Here is a 16,280-nt window from a genome sequence, read left to right as displayed (position 1 = left end):
CATTTCCCAGGCCATCCACAAGCCTCATGTCCCTGTCCTTATTATGTATCTACCCTTCTGTAATCAACAGAGACCAAGGTAAATGGAGCCACAAAGTAGAGAATCTCTCCATTTAGGCAGAAGGGCATTGGCAAATCAAAGATAAAAAAGGCAGGGGTTTTGACTACATGAAATATTTTTGCAAACTGTAATAAATTGTAAATTGATAAAATGCTTAGCAAACATAGCTATTATCATTTATATAATATTTTATAAAATACTTTAACATAAACAGCATATTTGCAAAACTCCTACAGTGTGAGCAGAGATGATATTCAGAATCATTAACAACTGGTACAGTGTGGGCACTGTCCAATCACAATGAATGCCCCAAATATCAGAACAGATGCTGTCACAAGCAGCCAGTATAATGAACCAGCACACACTGGCTGGATAGTAGCCCTGGATCCAGATCAAACCTTTATTTTATACCCACTTTACAGATGAAACAAAAAATGAAGTTCAAGGGAAGTTAAGCGACTTCTTTGTCTGGGAGCTGGGTCTTTAGATTCCAAAGCTAGTGCAGTTGGCACACTTTGCCTCCATCTGTTCCTTGTTACCTAATGTAACATACAGCATGGTCAGAGGCCACATCTGTGACCTCCCTAACCAGCAGCCATTCTTCTTTGTACAGTATATAAAGTGCTGTATAAGATTTTATATCTATTGCATCGCCTGTGACATTGACTTTCAATGGTCTCTCCTTTTTCTACAGAGTATACTCTCTGAAGGCTAGGCTGTTAATGTTTCTTCCTTGTACTCTGTACATCCTCTGTTAGGCGATCAGTAAATATGTTGTGAAATTTTTTGAAGGGAGGAGAAATTATCAAGTGTATGTAAACTACTCCCTAGAACAAACAGTTGTGGAATGTAAATGAATTCATGAATGTCAAGGGTTTAGCACAGTGTGGGACACCTTATCAGTGTCCCAAAACTCTTGACTGTTGAACAGTCTGTTATACAGACTCCTCTCTCTGTTATACAGAGGAATCGTGTATTACCTAGAATGGTTAGAGTCGAAAGTCAATGCTTACAGCCAAACTTGCAAAATTTTCCCTTAACTCATCAATAAAGTATAGTAAATTGATTTTTGTCCATACAACTCCAAGTAGATCTAAGTATGATAAATGCATAGTGTATTTACTAATATATTTTATATAAAATTCCTTGAAGGGTCATATTTGGAAACTAATCTATTCAAAAATTTCCATGCTAGAATTCTTCAGTAAAATCACCAAGCTTCCACCCTTTTTCTGTTTATTGTTTTGCCTCTGTCTCCCAGCTACATCTAACTTTTTGTTGGGCAATGTTTTCTTTGGCCTTTAATTAGTTCTTCAATAACTTCCTACAGGAGATCTAGGAAACCTATAACTACATGCTTCCAGACAGTCACTCTGAATGTCTTCAGCCTCTTTCTTCCTCTCAAATGTAGTTGAATTGTGATAATTTGAAACAAAATTTGCTGTGATTATACTGTATAATTTACTTATAAAGTGGTTCTAAGGCATAAGGCATGTTTGGATTAGTCGTATATGGGAGGGGGATCATTACTATGTATTTATAAAGTACAGAAAACTAAATCTTAAGGAGTTTAACTTTCTCTGGTTTACATAAAAAATAAGTGGTATGGAAACAGGCTATAGACTCTAGTCTTCAAGTCTTAGATACTTAAACTTTAAATCAATGGATCTCCAGAAAGTCATACTATGTGCAGAAGGAATCCTGAAAAATGGTGTGGAGGGTTTTAGTTACACGAGAAGTCGGAGAAGTTACTGACATTCAGTGGGCAGGGCCTGGGATGTGGATCTACTACCATGTGCAGAAGAGTCCAGTTAAATAGGCAAAGAAGACTTTTCAAGTCATGGGGTAGAAAGATTGAACTTAACTCTTCTGAAATAAAAACTAGGAGTATTTTTAAGCACTGGGGTGAACTAGTGGAAAAGTACTGGAGCACGCTGAGGGCCAGTAAGTCAATGTGATGAGGCCATCTGTGTTTGCTAATTCTTGCTTATCCAAGTTAGGCTCCTACCCTCCCACAGAGAATGGAAGACAGGGGCTCTATCTTCCTTGCCGATTACACTGCAAAGAGATGGCCCCCAGGCCCTTAAGAAACTAGATTTTTTTTTTTTTTTTAACATCTTTACTGGGGTATAATTGCTTTACAATGGTGTGTTAGTTTCTGCTTTATAACAAAGTGAATCAGTTATACATATACATATGTTCCCATATCTCTTCCCTCTTGCGTCTCCCTCCCTCCCACCCTCCCTATCCCACCCCTCCAGGCTGTCACAAAGCACCGAGCCAATATCCCTGTGCCATGCGGCTGCTTTCCACTAGCTATCTACCTTACTACGTTTGTTAGTGTGTATATGTCCATGACTCTCTCTCGCCCCGTCACAGCTCACCCCTCCCCCTCCCCATAACCTCAAGTCCGTTCTCTAGGAGGTCTGCGTCTTTATTCCTGCCTTACCACTAGGTTCTTCATGACATTTTTTTTTTCTTAAATTCCATATATATGTGTTAGCATACGGTATTTGTCTTTTTCTTTCTGACTTACTTCACTGTGTATGACAGACTCTAGGTCTATCCACCTCATTACAAATAGCTCAATTTCGTTTCTTTTTATGGCTGAGTAATATTCCATTGTATATATGTGCCACATCTTCTTTATCCATTCATCCGATGATGGGCACTTAGGTTGTTTCCATCTCCGGGCTATTGTAAATAGAGCTGCAATGAACATTTTGGTACATGACTCTTTTTGAATTTCGGTTTTCTCAGGGTATATGCCCAGTAGTGGGATTGCTGGGTCATATGGTAGTTCTATTTGTAGTTTTTTAAGGAACCTCCATACTGTTCTCCATAGTGGCTGAACCAATTCACATTCCCACCAGCAGTGCAAGAGTGTTCCCTTTTCTCCACACCCTCTCCAGCATTTATTGTTTCTAGATTTTTTGATGATGGCCATTCTGACTGGTGTGATTAGATCACTCCCTAACACCATACACAAAAATAAGCTCAAAATGGATTAAAGACCTAAATATAAGGCCAGAAACTATCAAACTCTTAGAGGAAAACATAGGCAGAACACTCTATGACATAAATCACAGCAAGATTCTTTCTGACCCACCTCCTAGAGTAATGGAAATAAAAACAAAAATAAACAAATGGGACCTAATGAAACTTCAAAGCTTTTGCACAGCAAAGGAAACCATAAACAAGACCAAAAGACAACCCTCAGAATGGGAGAAAATATTTGCAAATGAAGCAACCAACAAAGGATTAATCTCCAAAATTTACAAGCAGCTCATGCAGCTCAATAACAAAAAAACAAGCAACCCAATCCAAAAATGGGCAGAAGACCTAAATAGACATTTCTCCAAAGAAGATATACAGACTGCCAACAAACACATGAAAGAATGCTCAACATCATTAATCATTAGAGAAATGCAAATCAAAACTACAATGAGATATCATCTCACACCAGTCAGAAGAAACTAGATTTTAAAACTGGCAAGAGGCTCCAAGAAGATTTACATCTCAAAGGGTCAGAGAAATAATTTACAGTCGTAAATTTTTAAAGCAAATGCTCTCAGGAAGGGGAGGTTAGGGTCCTAGAGTCGGGAAGAAGCTTGTCTAAAGCTTAGTAAAGTGGAGGGGATAAGCAAGGCTATCTTGTTCAGTCCCACATGAGAAAATATTGTCCCCATCTCTTGCTTTTATGAAGTAAAACAACTGGTTATACTTATATAAGCCTGGCAACCCACTCCATTTTGGACACAAATATTTTCACATGGTTTCAGTAGAAATACATCACCCAGCAATGCAGCTAACTTTTAAATTTAGGGAAGCTTGCTTGTTGTGTGTGTGTTTATTTGGGAACATTGCCAAGATTTGTTCATCATTACAGAAAATCATGTCACTAATGGCCATGCTGATCACAGATTTTAAACCACCAAAGAAACCCCTGTTTAAGCCTGCTTTTTGTAGCAATCTCATTCTGGGTGAGATTCTCATGTACAGATGCGAGAATCTCATGTACTTCGTTTTGACTTCTAGTAAATACATATCTCAGTACTTACATTTTTTTAAATATATATTATTTTTATTATAAATTATTTTTATTCCATTTCTCCTTTATATTAAAGTTATAGCACCTTTCAAACGTTGTTGGTAATATGTAAAACCATTTAAAACTTGGATGTCCCTGTTGCTTACTTACCTATGTCGAGGCCAGACACAGACCCTCCAATTCCCATTCTTTACCTCATAAATCAATAGCTGGCTCACTGTCCCTGCTAATCAATCAGAACAAAATGCTCATTACCCAAACTTCTGTTAAATTAAGCCCCTCTCCTTCCCCAGGAGGAACATTGAGTCACCTTCAGGCAGAGCCAGCAAACAGCTCTCCCTGAGTATATGGAGGCCTTATTGTAAAATATTTTCTGATCTACTATCCTGCAATGCCACTCTTTTGTCCCACTTCCCCACACCCAGTCCTTTGTAACCTTGGTTACTCCTCCCTAAAAAAGAAAAAACCCTTTCTTGTCTAATCCTTCAGTCACTGACAGATCTATGGTCAGAGACCTCACCCTATTGCAATGCCCTCCACCTCCTAGAAAGTCCTTTCTAATGAAGTCTCTCCTTACTACGCCCATATTTGTTTTTTACTTGACATATTATTATGGCAAAGTAAATAAATAAACAAACAAGAATTTATTCAAGATCAGAAAGATGCCAGGGAATCCAAATACCTATATTCACAGAATTTCTAGAATAGATTTATATATGTTTAAAAGGTTGCTGGAGTTCTTTTCAGAAACTGCAGTGAATTCCTTAGCATTCTTAGACTGCTCTGTTAGCCAAAAGATTATTGTTTCTTTCTTTCCTTTGTTTTTCTTAAATGAATCACCCTTCAGTGTGTGCAAAGCTGGCTAATCCCTGAACAATAAGACAGGAGCTGGAGCTCTCCCTGGCCACACTGCAATGGGTCTGCTCTGCCTTGGTGAGGTCAGACCAAGCCCCAACGAAGGTGGAAGAAAAGAATGAATGTCAATGGTAGTGACTGTTAAACAGACTGTGGAAAATGGGGGAAAGATTAAGCCAAGTTTAAATGACCTTTGTGTGCATTTAAGTCATAATGGCCCTTGGCTGCTCGGAACCACGTTCTTCTTCACAGAGCACTTAGCCAGGCAGCAACTTAACACCACAGCTGACTTTCCCTTCTCAGTATGGCAGCAGTTTAGGGCTGGATGTGGTAAAAAAATAAAATGTCAACTAATAGTTACAACCTATGAAGTTTTGCATTTTTAAATAGCTCGAAAACTCACTCTTTTTACTGGACCACAAAAGAGAAAAGTAAAAAATCACCATTGTGATTGATATTGAATATTTTTTTAAAAAATAAACCAAAATCTGATTAGTGCTCTAATAACTAAAAAAAAAGAAATCCTACGTTTAATAAATCAACCTGACCTATAATTTCACATCACCTATAATTTCACATGCTTTATTCAGTCAAGACTCAGAATTGGAGTTATGCATATCTCTTCTTCTAAATATGCAAGACATAGGTGCTGTACTACATTCTTCCAATTCCAGGAACATCTGCTGAGGGACAATGGCTGTTTTGCCAGGAGGGGAACAGAAAGGATCCCGCAGCGGTGCTGCTGCAGCTGGCGGAAGTCAGCAACCATGATCTCTATTCAGGAAGAAGGATAAATGAAAGACAAACTTCATCTGTCAGTTAATAAAATGTTAATGCATTTGAAAGTAGAAGGTGACATTTTCTGATTTTAATTTTCAAACATAAACATTAGTGCTTTAAGTCAGCATAATCATTAATTGAGTCTTCTGGATTTATGTGAGAAATACATGTTTCTTCATGAATGCAAAGCCACATGTACTAAAACTGGATGTTTAATTCAACTACTTAAGTAGGTGAATTTTTTCCTTATGTATTACTCTATGAAATCTTCTTTCCAGAAATCACAGAATGAAACTGCTTAAATTGTAAATGTCATTGTTTAATTTATGGTTTAAAAATAAAGGCAAAAGCTAGTATGATACTTTTAATGTAATTTAATTTCTATTGATACACAATACTGTTCCATTTAAATATTATACATATTTCTTATCCCAGTTTTGCAAAATAATGAAAATAATATTTCAAAGAGGCACAATATTTTACATTTTCCAATGTGTATATTTTATCATTCAAGCATGCTTCACATGTTAAGTCTTTTTCACTATATTTCCTTTTATCAAGTCATAAGAATGCCTTCCAACTATATAATCGATATTGTGTTTCCTTTTTTTACCTGTAACCAGAAAACGGTACCTCTGTACAACTATTTTGTTTGCTTCTGAATGAGAAAAAGAGAGAAAAGAGAAATGAAAAAATGAAAAAGGAAGCGAGAAAGAACATACATGTTCTTTGTGAATGGCCTAAAACTAGAAGATTATTGAGGTCACAGATCCCCCACCCCCATGCCCATGCAGACCCTGTGAACATGGCATCTATCACTCAGTGTGGGTTTAAAGCAGGGAGAAAAGATAACCATAATGATCTTCATTTTTTTCATAACATAGAAGGTGGTTAAGGTCAGGGACGCAGACCTCATTCAGGCAGAGGTATCATTAACTAGCGTACAATGGTGATTTGAGTGTGTTTATAGCACCTTTGCCCCGGGTAATTCCAGAGAGATGAAATAACATGCCTTTTAAACAAAGTAGAATCAAGCTCCTCATTAGAAGAAGAGGCCAGTATGTCCTTTGGGGGTATCACTCATTTCAGATACTGTGTACTTTAAATGGTTCATTGTAAGACAATGTAATGAACAATCATCTTACTTTTTCACTCCTCAAATTTGCTTCTATTAAGTTGCTATAGCTTCCCAATCTTCAACTGTCACTTATTTTTTAGGGGCTACCAAAAACATTGGCTATTTTGTTACCCCTATGATTTGCCATTCATTTCATAATTTTATCTGTTCTATCCTTTACACATACACACACAATGTGTGTGTGTATGTGTGTGAGTGCACACATGCAGGTTTCCTTACCAGGTGCTTTTAGCACTGAGCACCAGAAGAATACCTGGTCTATTAGTGGCCCATCCTCAGATCTCTGAGCTATGCTAATGTAACAGTAATAAATTTTCCATAACATCTCTAGTATAAGAAGTATCACATTTAAAAAGCTTTTTGAGCCAAATCCTCTGTTCACCAATATGAAGTCCAATATTAATAATTTTTATGGTGCTTTCTCCTTCCCAGAAAGCTACAGCTGCCATAGGAAAAATGGATTCCACTATCTCTTATCTAATAGCTGTCACTGTTGCCAATGCCCCTTGACCAGGACCATAGGAACTTTTACACCTCCCAAGATTAGAGTTCTTAGGGTTCAAATTATTGCACATATTCCCCTTTTACTCTCATCCAAGCTCCTCAGCATTTAATATACTGATGGTGAGTCTGCTGCCGCTGTGCCACTTTGAGAAACTGGATTTCTCTCTTCCCGCATCTTGAGGAATCTTTACCTGTCTTACACACAAACTACTAACCTTCAGCATTTCCTGTTCTAGAGGAAATGTCCAGCTCATCTCCTCAATGGGCTTAGGGAAAAAGTTGCAAAATGATGGCCTACATCAATCTGCAGAAATGTTTTGGTATGACTTAGCCATGTTTTGAAAATTGGATAATTTCTTATCAAAATCTAAATTTCAGGTTGGTCTTGAAACACAGAGAAGTTGTTCATCATTCCTAGGAGCAAGTGAATCCATAATTTAGAAATACTACATTTGACTGCAAAAAAAATCTAAGTATAGTAATAGGTTAATTTTCACATTGAAGAGTTTACATATTACTTTACAAATATGTTTTTCCTTATATGTAGAGGGCATTTGATGATTTTGGCTGCATGGTCTATGTTTTCATAAGGTAAAGCATCTAAATTTCTTGGGAATATCCCTATACCATTCTCTGTCCAGGTGGTTCTGATGGAATTAAAATATATCCCCTGACTGCAGAGATGGACAAATGACCTAGACATGGTCAGACAGAGCTAAGGATACCAAATATGAAAGGATTTTGTGGGGGGAGGAAGAAGTAATAATATAATAATTTTTTTTATGGTGTCAGTGAGACTGTGAGAATGTATCCCTGGCCCTGTGGAGGTAGCAATGAGTAGAGAGCCTGCTAAGAATGAAGCCAACAAAGAGGAAAGCAAACCCAGGGCATGGAAGAATGAGCCCTAGGCTACTTTTTGAGGCCCTGTGTTTAGCCACATTTGAATCTGGTCTATCTCTGGACATTTTAGATTCATAAGCCAACACATTTGCCTTCCTGTTTTAACCTCTTGGAGTTAGATTTCTGTCACCTGGAATCAAGGTTCCTAACACGGGAGCCTCTTAAATTCACATTCTCCCATCTGTGAATTCTCTTGTTCTTAACTCCTTTCTTTCTTCTAAAATGTCTCCATAATCTTTCAAATATACCCCTTCAAAATTTTAACCTTTTCCAGCCGATTGGAGTCATCAATGTCTTAAAAGATAAACATTGTATGTGACAGACTGGTATCCTGAACATGGAACCAACATGAGACTCTCACCCCGTTACATAAGAAAAAAATAACGTTCTTGCCTTAAAAACACTGAAATTTAGGGAACAATTTTGCTTACCATCAGTAACTTATCAACATATTCTTATAATTCAAATTTAACTGGCGGCCATGTTATGATTCACACAGGTCAGAATTCACATCACACACTAATAATTTGGATGCTAAGTATCTACAATTATTTAAAACATATACTACACTTAAAGTCTCTATTAAATGCTTGCTGTAGAAGACTATTTTCTTTTTAACAGTCTAAACATAAAAATGGGACTGCCAGAGAGAAGATAAAATATATAGTAAATTAATCTTTATTTCAATTTTACTTCAATCTATTAGAAAGTCTTTCATTTAAAATGGCAGGAGAGTGTTAATTTGTGATACTAGTTGCTTTTGTGGATTAATAAGAGATTTCACAACAAACAAATTGAAAGAAAATTTAGAGGACAATGAGGTCACATATTAAAGCAAATCATCCTTTTCTCTTTCCAATTTCAAATTTCCACTCTTGTGGAATTTGACCAGTTTTCATAAAATCCACCCCAGGATTAAAATTATTAGTGAATGGTTGGAAACTGAGGTGAGCAGGCATTTAGCAATTGTTCAGTGGTCTGTAAAATGAATTTCTGATCTCGGTCCAGTCATAAAATCTATCATCACAGTTAATGCAAGTCAATGTCTTTTCTATCAGTCTCATCAGGGAAGCCTGGGACTGCCTGAACACAGACACAGAAATATCTGCTACAGAGCCAAAATCTGTAAGCCAAAATTAAGGATCACTGGTAAGGGAGTTACTGCGTCTGCTTGAATCACTCTGTAGCTAAGTGCAAGGCTTTAAATGATGATTCTAGCTCCTTTAGGAAGATTTACATTCTGTCTGAAGATAAAGTGGAATAGATACCATGAATATCCTGCATCCAAGAGCTAAGTAATTGAAGATAAGGAACTGCTTTGTCCCACGATGCAGGAAGGTAGCAGATGACCTATGGTCCACATTAATACAACAGACATTCTGACTTAGAAGTGGAGGGAGGTCCAAAGAAGGTCCTTTATATCCAAATGGATCAATGCAATTCAGAGTGCTTTAGAGGGGCAAAACTGCACAATATTTAAAAGAAATATATTTATGCCTGTCTGAAATGACTTGACCATATTTTATTGGCAACATTCTAGATATTCCCTAGATCTTCAAAAGCCTTAAAATAACCTTTCTTTATCAGTCAGTGTCACTTTTAAAAAACAATTCTAAACTTCCAGCCTCTTTTATAAAGTTGTATTTTTTTTTTTTTTTTTGGTTAGGTTTGGTTTAAGTGGGGTTTGTGGGACCGATCAAAAAGATTTTAAAATGAGCTCAACCACACATCCATCGGCAAATTCTACAATCCAGCCAGAAATGGTCCTTGCTCCCCTTCTGGATTCCCTGAGAAAATCTTGTGGTCCTCTTATATCCTGAATGCTCATCCCTCTGTAATTGCAGAAGTAGATAGAGATATTAGGGTGTATACAGTCTTTTTCATGGTCTGATCCTAGATAATGCTAAGGTGACATTTTGGAATCAAAATTCACCTGCCTAATTTTCCAGGCTAGAAACAGGAGCTATATGTAGCAAAACCTGAACAACCTGAAAGATTTTATCAGGTCACCAAATGAGAACAAAGATTAAATCATCCTGAGTAGAGACACCTCCAGACTGAAGGTGAAGTTCTCAAGTTTGAAACATTTTTACTCTCTTTTCTCCTCATAAAACCCCTCTGAGTTTTAGAGACTACAGTTTCAAAGTAAAGAGAAATGATACTGATTCACTTTGCTGTACAGCAGAAACTAACACAATAATGTAAAGAAACTATACTAAAATAAAACCTTTTTTAAAAACCCAATTAAAAAAAAGAGGAGTGATAATACTGGAGGAAACATAATTCTTAATGAAGTTGTAATTTGCAACAAACATTAATGAAGATTTATGCCTGTACTTTAGGTGTGGTGTAATATACTGATTGCGTTCACAAAGCCAGCAGATATCATAAACATGTAAATGTGTCCTTTAGCTGTAACATGTAAATTTGACTGGCCTCTTCCTTCTCTAATTTTCATTTGTGACATTCTGTATAGAATGAGGGTGGGAAGAAGGCCCTGAAATATTAACTGTTTCAGGCAGAAAATATCAAGCTTCCTAAACTGTATATGGCACATTGTCCTGGACTGTGTGATGATAACTGGGCTCAAGCTGGGAAATGCTTTCCCAGAATCCCACACCCTATAAGATTCTGAGTCAGAACTGGCCAAAAGAGAAATTGTGAGAGATTTGGGAGATGAAGAAAAGAGAAAGTCATACTCTCAGAAGGTCATCACAGTCAGACATGGTGATAGACCAATAACGAGGTGCCAGATAGTCCCAGCTGGTCCTGCTCTCTCCTGCTTCTCTTGCCAAGTTCCAGTCCTGCTGATCAAAGTAGCCCCGAGTTTACTACCAGGAACTCAGCTGTGGGCCCATTTGGGAGTAAGCTACACAGAGGAAACAGCTTCTCTATAGCCTGCAGTTCCCATAAATCTCTCTAGCAGTGGTCTTTCTATGGTCTAACTTTAGTCGTCAGATAGGTTTGGCTTTTCAGAGTTCCCTGCAAGTACTACTGGTCCATGCGCATCAGATTTTACTGACTCTCACTTCTTGGGCATATTCACTCACTGAAGAATTATAGAATAGGTAAAGAGAGTTAGTCTCTTAATTACTAAACTCATTCTATATGAAATATTCCATTAACCAGTTTTAATATTTCATTAACTAGTTTTACTGGTTACATATAACTAATTGTCATATAGTCCCTTAGTGAGGCCTAGACATTTTCTCAAATTCAGGCTGCCACCTTCAGAATAGAGTTTATCTTTCAACTTAGAGAAACGAAAACATTCAATGAGTAGGGAAGGGATATAAGAATAAATTGTGTTGATTACACTGTTTCAGCATATACTGAACTTGGTGTGAGGAGTGTTATGCTCTCAGACCAGCCTCTTGAGAGATAGCCCTAATTATGAGGCCTATTTTGGCTGTATCAGCACCTTCAATCAAGGCCTGTTGGGTTTCCTACTTGTTCTCATTTCTGGATACTCTTAATTGGGCCAAGGCACATATTGGGCCAAGGCACAACATTGAGAATCTGACATTCCATTTCCAACTACAAACATTTTTTTCCCTTGAATTTGTAGATGATTCAATCACTCACTTTGTTTATAGTTGTTGTTTCATACTTTTTGCAATTGCTTTGGGCAGGAAAGCAAACCTGACAGTCTATGCCCATGAGTAGAACTGGAATTTGTTCTAGTTATACTTTGCATTACAAACCACACCAAACTTGGTAGCTTAAAACAAAACAACAATCACTGTACTGTATTCATGACCTTTAGGCCAGGAATTCAGGCCAACTTAGCTGGATGATTTTTCTGTTCTAAATAGCACCAAATGTTGTTGCTGTGCAGTGTTCCATTGGCAGCTGAGCTGGCCTGGAGGATCCAAGAAGGCTTCACTCACATTTCTGGTGCCTTGGAAGAAACAGTGGCCCTACAAGTGCCATACTCCCTCACTGTGAGTTCTCAGGGCCTCTCATGTGGTCTATCCAGAAGGATAGTCCAACTTCTAACATGGAAGCTTAGATCTTCAAGTCTGAGCGCTCTAAGAGGCAGAACAAGGCATAACATAACTTCTGCCGTATTCTTACTGTCAGAGTAGTCATAGAGCCTGCACAGATTCCAGACTCAGGAACATAAACCCAACATTTCAATGGCTGGAGAATCAAGATTTTCTGGTTACATTATTAACCACAACCCCACAAAACAAAGTCTATCACATAGCAGTTTCTGAGTAGGTTATGGCAATAAAACAAGCCTGTGAATACGGTTCATGATTTGGAAGCAGATTGAAGTTTCACTTGGCTTATCTACAGGCTCCAGGATAACCACAGTTAGCTAATCTCACTGTTACTCAGCTTCCTCATCTGCAATAATAAGAAAACTACCTTATAAGTTTATTGTAAGGATAAAGTGAGACGATATATGAAGTGTCAGGCACAAATCAGTGGTCAGTAACTCTCAGGTATTGTTTTTAAGTTTGAAGTAGGAAGATAATGCGGTAATTTTCCGAAGACATTTATTGTCTTATTCTTATCTTGGTCAGGTTATCAGCTGAGAGTGAGGTGGAGGGAAAAGGTAGGAATATTGAGCAAAGAAGAGAAGCTATAAAATTGTTTTCTCAGAAAGTGATATTCAAGCAATATTCACTTGTTTAGATGTAGTTGCTGGGAAGGCATAAATTTGGGTCAAGCAGAATTGGGACCTTACAAGGTGTGTATGATAGAGGGAAAGGATTAAGATACTTGAAAGTTTTTGCAAGGAAATGATAATATTAGTGGGCTTTGGAAATTGAGCAAAAGTTTGTATGAATTTTCTAACATAATAGAGTCATTTTTAAAAAAATCATACCAATTGCATATGCATAGGTGTATTAATTTTAGATAATGCCAAGGTCCAGTCGTGTCAAGGAAAGAGAGATTAAAAAGTGTGGATATGAAAGTTATTAAAATTGAGGTTAAACAATGCTGCTGTTGAATCATGTGGATGACACAGTTCTAAACATCAGTGAAGACAGAAGTTCGGTTTCAAAGCCTTAGAAGAGGAAGAGTGACAGAGAATACAGAAGAGAAGGGTAATAACAAGGAGAAGGGCTGATTGACTAGCCTGATGTCATAAACTTCAAAAGACTAGGGTCAGAGTGAAAGAAGAGTTTCCTAAAAACTGTGTCTCAGAGCAATAAGTAGTTGAGCAGATTCTCAAGATTCTGAGATATACCAGGTAGGGTAGAATTGGCAACAACCTTTGGAGAAGGCTGTAAAGAAGTTGTATCTTTGTTGCAGAATTAGGGGTGTCACTGTCACTTAAGTCACAGATGCTAGAGGAAGCATTCTGTCATCATCATCATCGTCATCACTGCCATCAACATTATATAATAGTTGTTGCTATTATTACTATAATTATTGTTAGTCTGACCAGTGCCCAGTTGAAAAGATTGAAAGTGAGGGAACAGGGTTGGATGGTTCAGAAGATAAGGGCAAAATTGTGGAGTGATAAAAATGAAAAGAGAAGTTGTTTAGTGTGGGTGCTTCCCTACGGTTTGGTGACTGAGAATAATAGGACTGAGAAATACGATGATCTCATTGTTTCCAAAGAATTAATTCTACCATTGCTCATTTGAGTGGATTGTATTCTAGAGCAGTGTTTCTCATAGTTTTGACATGTATATGCATCATCTGAAAATCTTATTTAAATACAGATTCTGATTCAGTAGTTCTGGATGATGCCGGAGTTCCTGCTTTTCTAACAAGCTCCTAGGGGCTGCCCTCTTTTAAGTCACATTAGCCCAATCAACACTTCCCCATACTACAGGCAATGAAAACCAGTGAAAAGTCTAAATGAAGAATAATCATTCTTCCTCTACTAAGGCACAGAGAAATATAATCAGAAGGATGAGATTTAAGTGGCTTGGAACAGTTTATTTACAATTTGCTGGCTTAATATTTTTACATCTATTTACTTTTAATAACCCCATATCCCAAATACTTTCTAGAAAGTGTGTCAGCAAGAATTTGGTTAAATTATACTAGTCAAATGTCTTAGCTATTTCAAGAAGCACTGAAGTTTGGGGTGGGGAGAGAGAAAGTGATGCATAGGAAGTTTGACTACCAGAAAAGCAATATTCCATAAAGTTAATTAAGTAGTAACTCAAGAAATCTTGAACTGACATAGGCATTACACACTGAAGAAATGGTTTCCTTGTAAGTTGCGGTGACGTGACTGAACCAGAGAAGAGCAATAATCCCTGCTCCTCATTAAAACGGCCAATCTGGGGCTTCCCTGGTGGCGAGTGGTTAAGAGTCTGCCTGCCGATGCAGGGAATACAGGTTCGTGCCCCGGTCCAGGAAGATCCCACATGCCGTGGAGCGGCTGGGCCCGTGAGCCATGGCCGCTGAGCCTGCGCGTCCGGAGCCTGTGCTCCACAGTGGGAGAGGCCACAACAGTGAGAGGCCCGCATACTGCAGAAAGAAAAAAAAAAGGCCAATCTGAGCATCTTAGTATATTTCTGGACACTTTCTAAAATCAACAAATGGAAGCAATCAAATTTAGAAATATGGTTCAAGATTTTCTTCAGTTGCAGGGTAAAATGTCTGTGAAACTTGAAGAAAAATTTTCATTGAGAAATCAATTTCTAGTGAATTATTAACAATAAATTAGGCAAAAAAATTATAAATGTTCTGATTCAAGAGGGCTGAAGCAGCACATAAGGATTTGTAAGAATTCACGAAGAGTGGCAGACACAGATACAACATGTATCCTGACTTGGAATGACTTTAAAAATATCCAAGAGAAGACAGAAGAAGAAATATGATTTATCTAATTGCTTGACTTTTCTTGGAACTTTCTCAGGTAATCATTTACATCACAAGTCTCTCTCTCTTTGTCCCTACTTAAGGCTGTTCTAAAATGCCTTTGCATGATCCCCCAATTTAGGTAGATACACTGAATTGTTATGATTGTACAGTGGTCTCTTAGGTTGTAAGCATCCCAGGGCATTATAGGACCTCAGCTCAATGGGGTGAACAAAGAGTTTGGTGTGAAGATTCAAAGCTCTGTGGCACTGAAGCAGGCATGCTATCCTAGATGAATGGCAGACACAGGAATCTAATGCCTGGATGGTTGGGATTTAGGTCCTGAGTCTCACTCTTTCACTGACTGCATGGACAGTCAAGTCAAGTCTCTGTCCCAACACAGCTCCTGGCCTCCTGAGTACCTCCCAGAGTAGTTGTCAGTGACATTTTTCTGGTTACAGGCTATCAATGGAAGCTTACTTGGGGATGAGATGTAGGCATCTAAACCTCAGAAGCATTGATCCAAATATGTTCAGGACCACATTCTAGAGTCTAGGAATAAAAACGTAAATAGAATAGTAAGTGACCTCAGGGGCTTAAATTCACTGTGCTCATAGAAAACTAGAGGACAAAAATCAGTTCTGTTTCTATACACTAATAACAAACTATCAAACAGAGAAATTAAGAAAACAATCTATTTTACAACTACATCAAAAAGAATAAAATATACTTAAGAATAAATTTAACCAAGGAGATGAAAGGCCTATACAGTAAAACTTAAGACATTGCTGAAAGCAATTGAAGAAGACACAAATAAATGGAAAGATATTTTATGTTCATGGATTGGAAGAATTAATATTGTGAAAGTATCCATACTACCCAATTCAATCTACAGATTCAGTGCAATCTCTTTCAAAATTCCAATGGCATTTTTCATGGGAAGAGAAAAAACAATCCCCAAATATGCAAGGAATCACAAATGACCACAAACAGCCAAAGCAATCTTGAGAAAGAAAAACAAAGCTGGAGGCATCACACTTCCTGATTTCAAACTGTATTACAAAGCTACAGTAATCAAAACATTATGGTATTGGCATAAAAACAGACACACAGATCAATGGAAAAGAACAGGGGATCCAGGAATAAGCCCATGTATATATGGTCAATTAATTTACAGCAAAGAAGCCAAGAATATACAATGGGGACAGAGTAGTC

This window comes from Stenella coeruleoalba, assembly GCF_951394435.1.
Source record: "Stenella coeruleoalba genome assembly, chromosome: 18".
Taxonomy (NCBI): Eukaryota; Metazoa; Chordata; class Mammalia; order Artiodactyla; family Delphinidae; genus Stenella; species Stenella coeruleoalba.
This window is presented reverse-complemented; position numbering follows the sequence as displayed.